The following is a 7,274-nucleotide window of genomic DNA, read 5'->3' as shown; positions in this document are numbered from 1 at the left end:
ATATAAATTTTTTTGGTTGCAGCCACTGAAGCACAGAGGCCAGAAAAATTATGCCATATAAATGCAGAAAATATGCATTTTTTTGGTCGCAGCCACTGAAGCACAGTTGCCAGAATAATTATGCCATATAAATGCTGAAAATATAAATTTTTTTGGTTGCAGCCACTGAAGCACAGAGGCCAGAAAAATTATGCCATATAAATGCAGAAAATATGCATTTTTTTGGTCGCAGCCACTGAAGCACAGTTGCCAGAAAAAATATGCCATATAAATGCTGAAAATAGTCATTTTTTGCCATATACGTTGAGTCAACGTATGGCAAAAAATTACTATTTTCAGCATTTATATGGCATATTTTTTCTGGCCTCTGTGCTTCAGTGGCTGCGGCCAAAAAAACTGGGCAAACAATGCCTACAAGGTCAACGTCGTTGACCTTGTAGGCATTGTTTGCCCAGTTTTTTTGGCCGCAGCCACTGAAGCACAGAGGCCAGAAAAAATATGCCATATAAATGCTGAAAATAGTAATTTTTTGGTCGCAGCCACTGAAGCACAGTTGCCAGAAAAATTATGCCATATAAATGCTGAAAATATAAATTTTTTTGGTTGCAGCCACTGAAGCACAGAGGCCAGAAAAATTATGCCATATAAATGCTGAAAATATAAATTTTTTTGGTTGCAGCCACTGAAGCACAGAGGCCAGAAAAATTATGCCATATAAATGCAGAAAATATGCATTTTTTTGGTCGCAGCCACTGAAGCACAGTTGCCAGAAAAATTATGCCATATAAATGCAGAAAATATGCATTTTTTTGGACGCAGCCACTGAAGCACAGTTGCCAGAAAAAATATGCCATATAAATGCTGAAAATAGTCATTTTTTGCCATACGTTGACCTTGTAGACATTGTTTGCCCAGTTTTTTTGGTTGCAGCCACTGAAGCACAGAGGCCAGAAAAAATTAAACCAGTAGGGTTTGCACCCTAGTTTGTAACGGTGGCGGAGGGAGGAGGAGGACGCTAAAGGACAGCTGTGTGTGGAGTCATGAGGCTTGAAGAGAAGGACAGCTGCATAGAAGTCAGAACAAGTCTTCCGGCGTGCAGTAACCCTCCGAGATCCACCCCTCATTCATTTTAATAAAGGTCAGGTAATCGACACTTTTGTGACCTAGGCGAGTTCTCTTCTCAGTTACAATCCCTCCTGCTGCACTGAAGGTCCTTTCTGAGAGCACACTTGAGGCTGGGCAAGACAAGAGGTTCATGGCAAATTGTGACAGCTCTGGCCACAGATCAAGCCTGCGCACCCAGTAGTCCAGGGGTTCATCGCTCCTCAGAGTGTCGATATCTGCAGTTAATGCCAGGTAGTCCGCTACCTGCCGGTCGAGGCGTTCTTTGAGGGTGGATCCAGAAGGGTTGTGGCGCTGCCTTGGACAGAAAAACATTTGCATGTCTGACGTTACAGACTGGCCAAAGGGCTTTGTCCTTGCAGGTGTGCTCGTGGCAGGATTACTGGCACCTCTGCCCCTGGAATGTTGATGAGTTCCTGAAGTGACATCACCCTTAAAAGCATTGTACAACATGTTTTGCAGGCTGGTTTGTAAATGCCGCATCTTTTCGGACTTGTGGTATGTTGGTAACATTTCTGACACTTTATGCTTGTACCGAGGGTCTAGTAGCGTTGCGACCCAGTACAGGTCCTTCTCCTTAAGCCTCTTGATACGGGGGTCCTTCAACAGGCATGACAGCATGAAAGACCCCATTCTCACAAGGTTGGATGCAGAGCTATCCATCTCCGCTTCCTCATTATCAAGGACTGCATCATCCACGGTCTCCTCCCCCCAGCCACGTACAAGACCAGGGGTCCCCAAAAGGTCACCACTAGCCCCCTGGGAAGCCTGCTCCTGTTGGTCCTCCTCCTCCTCCTCCACAAAGCCACCTTCCTCCTCTGACTCCACTTCTGGCACCTCTCCCTGCGTTGCAGCAGGTGCCTGGGTTCGTTCTGGTGATTCCGACCAGAAATCGTGCGCTTCCAGCTCCTCGTCACGCTGGTCTACAGCCTCATCTGTCACTCGTCGCACGGCACGCTCCAGGAAGAAAGCGAAGGGTATTAGGTCGCTGATGGTGCCTTCGGTGCGACTGACCATATTTGTCACCTCTTCAAAAGGTCGCATGAGCCTGCAGGCATCGCGCATAAGCACCCAGTAACGGGGGAAAAAAATCCCCAGCTGTGCAGATCCAGTCCTACCACCCAGTTCAAAAAGGTACTCGTTGACGGCCCTTTGTTGTTGCAGCAGACGTTCCAACATAAGGAGCGTTGAATTCCAGCGAGTCTGGCTGTCAGAAATCAAACGCCTGACTGGCATGTTGTAGCGCTGCTGAATGTCAGCAAGGCGTGCCATGGCTGTGTAGGAACGTCTGAAATGGGCCGACACCTTTCTGGACTGGGTGAGAACGTCCTGGAATCCTGGGTACTTGGAGACAAAACGTTGGACTATTAAATTTAACACATGTGCCATGCAGGGCACATGTGTTAAATTGCCTAGTCTCAACGCTGCCAACAGATTGCTTCCATTGTCACACACCACTTTTCCGATCTGCAGTTGGTGTGGGGTCAGCCACCGATCGGCCTGTGACTGCAGAGATGACAGGAGTACAGATCCGGTATGGTTTTTGCTTTCCAGGCACGTCATCCCCAAGACAGCGTGACAACGGCGTACCTGGCACGTCGAATAGCCTAGGGGGAGCTGGGGGTGCACAGGTGTGGAGGAGGAGAAGGAGGACCCAGCAGCAGAGTAAGAAGAAGAAGAAGACGAGGTAGAGAGCGATGGAGGAGTAGAGGTGGTGGCAGAACCGCGTGCAATCCGTGGCGGTGACACCAACTCCACTGTTGTTGTTGAGCTACCCATTCCCTGCTTCCCAGCCATTACCAAGTTCACCCAGTGGGCAGTGTAGGTGACATACCTGCCCTGACCATGCTTGGAGGACCATGCGTCAGTAGTCATATGGACCTTTGGCCCAACACTAAGTGACAGAGATGCGGTAACTTGGCTCTGCACATGTTGGTACAGGTGTGGTATTCCCTTTTTAGAAAAAAAATTGCGGCTGGGTACCTTCCACTGCGGTGTCCCAATTGCTACAAATTTGCGGAAGGCCTCAGAGTCCACCAGCTGGTATGGTAAAAGCTGGCGGGCTAAGAGTGCAGACAAGCCAGCTGTCAGACGCCGGGCAAGGGGGTGACAGTCAGACATTGGCTTCTTACGCTCAAACATGGCCTTCACAGAAACTTGGCTGGTGGCAGATGACTGGGAATGGGAACAGGTGGTCAAGGTGGAAGGCGGAGTGGAGGGTGGTTCAGACGGGTCAAGGAGAGCAGAGGTAGAGCAGTAAGATGCTGGACCAGAAGGAGTGTGGCTTTTAGTTTGCCTGTTGCCTTTGAGGTGTTGCTCCCAAAGTGCTTTGTGCTTGCCGCTCATGTGCCTTCGCATAGAAGTTGTACCTATGTGGCTGTTGGGCTTACCAAGGCTCAGTTTCTGACTGCACTCATTGCAAATTACAATGCTTTTGTCAGAGGCACACACATTAAAAAAATCCCACACTGCTGACTTTTTGGAAGTGTGCGATCTGGCGGTAACAGTAGAAGTTGGCGGAGTTGGCGGTATTGGCGGCAATGGCGGGTGCGTTGGCCGGCTGAACACAGGTGCCGATACATGTTGTTGCCCTGCTGATCCCTGCGGGCTGTCCTCCCTGCTTCTTCTAAGTCTTATTCTCCTACTGCCTCTCTGACTCTCCGTCTCTCCATCTGAACTACCCTCCTCTTGCTCTCTTCTACTAGGCACCCACAAAACATCAATCTCCTCATCATCATTCTCCTCAGATGCATCAATTTCTTCTGACACATCACAGAAGGAAGCAGCAGCGGGGACCTCCTCCTCATCACTCATTATGTCCATCTCTATCGTGTTCTCTGCCAGAATTAAATCTGGTGTAAGGTCCTCATCTCCTTCATCTTCTTCTGGCAATAATGGTTGCGCATTACTCAGTTCAAGAAACTCATTGGAAAATAACTCCTCTGACCCCAGTGAAGAAGGGGCACCGGTGGTGGAGGAAGTGTTACGTGGGGTGGCCATAGCAGTGGAGGATGAGGAGGATGTTGTGGTAAAGTTAGAAACGGTAGAGGATGGGGTGTGCTGTGTAAGCCAGTCAACTACCTCTTCAGCATTTTGGGAGTTCAGGGTCATTGGCTTTTTAAAACTGGGAAATTTGCTAGGGCCACAGGATTGCATAGCAGCACGGCCCCTAGCACGGCCTCTGCGTGGCGGCCTGCCTTTGCCTGGCATTATTTTTAAAAAAACAACAACAACAACAAAAACTCAGTTGGTTTTTCTGGAAACGATAATACACACAGCTAGATGGCGGGTTGAAGAAAACACTGTGCAAATAATGCCTACAAAGTCAACGTATACACTACTACAGCGGTGGATACGGATTACGTAAAATATATGAATGCTGCTTGAAAAAAAGTAACTCAAGTGGTTTTTCTAGAGACGATAATATTATCAATATTTAGACAAAATGTGAACAAGGTCACACAGCTCGATGGCGGGTTGAAGAAAACAGTGTGCAAATAATGCCTACAAGGTCAACGTATACACTACTACAGCGGTGGATACGGATTACGTAAAATATATGAATGCTGCTTGAAAAAAAGTAACTCAAGTGGTTTTTCTAGAGACGATAATATTATCAATATTTAGACAAAATGTGAACAAGCTCACACAGCTCGATGGCGGGTTGAAGAAAACAGTGTGTAAATAATGCCTACAAGGTCAACGTATACACTACTACAGCGGTGGATACGGATTACGTAAAATATATGAATGCTGCTTGAAAAAAAGTAACTCAAGTGGTTTTTCTAGAGACGATAATATTATCAATATTTAGACAAAATGTGAACAAGCTCACACAGCTCGATGGCGGGTTGAAGAAAACACTGTGCAAATAATGCCTACAAGGTCAACGTATACACTACTACAGCGGTGGATACGGATTACGTAAAATATATGAATGCTGCTTGAAAAAAAGTAACTCAAGTGGTTTTTCTAGAGACGATAATATTATCAATATTTAGACAAAATGTGAACAAGCTCACACAGCTCGATGGCGGGTTGAAGAAAACAGTGTGCAAATAATGCCTACAAGGTCAACGTATACACTACTACAGCGGTGGATACGGATTACGTAAAATATATGAATGCTGCTTGAAAAAAAGTAACTCAAGTGGTTTTTCTAGAGACGATAATATTATCAATATTTAGACAAAATGTGAACAAGCTCACACAGCTCGATGGCGGGTTGAAGAAAACAGTGTGCAAATAATGCCTACAAGGTCAACGTATACACTACTACAGCGGTGGATACGGATTACGTAAAATATATGAATGCTGCTTGAAAAAAAGTAACTCAAGTGGTTTTTCTAGAGACGATAATATTATCAATATTTAGACAAAATGTGAACAAGCTCACACAGCTCGATGGCGGGTTGAAGAAAACAGTGTGCAAATAATGCCTACAAGGTCAACGTATACACTACTACAGCGGTGGATACGGATTACGTAAAATATATGAATGCTGCTTGAAAAAAAGTAACTCAAGTGGTTTTTCTAGAGACGATAATATTATCAATATTTAGACAAAATGTGAACAAGCTCACACAGCTCGATGGCGGGTTGAAGAAAACACTGTGCAAATAATGCCTACAAGGCCAACGTATACACTACTACAGCGGTGGATACGGATTACGTAAAATATATGAATGCTGCTTGAAAAAAGTGACTCCGGTGTTTTTTCTGGAGACGGTAATATTATGGATATTTAGACAGAATGGGAACAAGGTCACACAGCTCGATGGCGGGTTGAAGAAAACAGTGTGCAAATAATGCCTACAAGGCCAACGTATACACTACTACAGCGGTGGATACGGATTACGTAAAATATATGAATGCTGCTTGAAAAAAGTGACTCCGGTGTTTTTTCTGGAGACGGTAATATTATGGATATTTAGACAGAATGGGAACAAGGTCACACAGCTCGATGGCGGGTTGAAGAAAACAGTGTGCAAATAATGCCTACAAGGCCAACGTATACACTACTACAGCGGTGGATACGGATTACGTAAAATATATGAATGCTGCTTGAAAAAAGTGACTCCGGTGTTTTTTCTGGAGACGGTAATATTATGGATATTTAGACAGAATGGGAACAAGGTCACACAGCTCGATGGCGGGTTGAAGAAAACAGTGTGCAAATAATGCCTACAAGGCCAACGTATACACTACTACAGCGGTGGATACGGATTACGTAAAATATATTATGGCTGCTTGAAAAAAGTGACTCCGGTGTTTTTTCTGGAGACGGTAATATTATGGATATTTAGACAGAATGTGAACAAGGTCACACAGCTCGATGGCGGGTTGAAGAAAACAGTGTGCAAATAATGCCTACAGGGCAAATAATGCCTAAAAGGTCAACTTATACACTACTACAGCGGTAGTAAAATAAAAAAAGTAAAATAAAAAAAAAATGAATATTAAAAAAAAAAAATTAAAGTTGGTGCTGCTGAACTACTAGGAGCAGCAGATTAGCACACCAGTCCCACTCCCCAACACTGCTAGACTAATAGCACTGGGCTCTTATAGTAGTAGTAGTAGTAGTAGTAGTAAAACAACAAAAAAATAAATAAAAGCAGTCCTTACAAGGACTACTGTTATTGCAGCAGTCAGCAGATGAGATCAGAAGCAGGACAGCTGCCCACTGCAGCTACATACAGAGCACTGCAGTAGAAGGTAGATTACTAGCCAGCAAAGCTACCTAAGCTTAAATGTCCCTCAAACCCCTGCAGACTTCTGTCCCTCCAATAACAGAGCAGTATCAAAACGATTACTAGCCAGCAAACTTTCAACTGTCCCTGAAATCACTAACAGGCAGCAGCTCTCTCCCTACACTATCTCTTCAGCACACACAGGCAGAGTGAAAAAACGCTGCAGGGCTTCGGTTTTTATAGGGAAGGGGAGTGGTCCAGGGGAGAGCTTCCTGATTGGCTGCCATGTACCTGCTGGTCTGGGGTGAGAGGGCAAAAAAAAGCGCCAACAATGGCGAACCCAAAATGGCGAACGTCGCGCGACGTTCGCGAACTTCCGGCGAGCGCGAACACCCGATGTTCGCGCGAACAAGTTCGCCGGCGAACAGTTCGCGACATCTCTAACTGTTACCCCAATGTTTC

Source organism: Xenopus laevis, chromosome 9_10S (genome assembly GCF_017654675.1).
Source record: "Xenopus laevis strain J_2021 chromosome 9_10S, Xenopus_laevis_v10.1, whole genome shotgun sequence".
In the NCBI taxonomy this organism is placed as follows: domain Eukaryota; kingdom Metazoa; phylum Chordata; class Amphibia; order Anura; family Pipidae; genus Xenopus; species Xenopus laevis.
Note: the sequence above shows the minus strand (reverse complement) of the source record.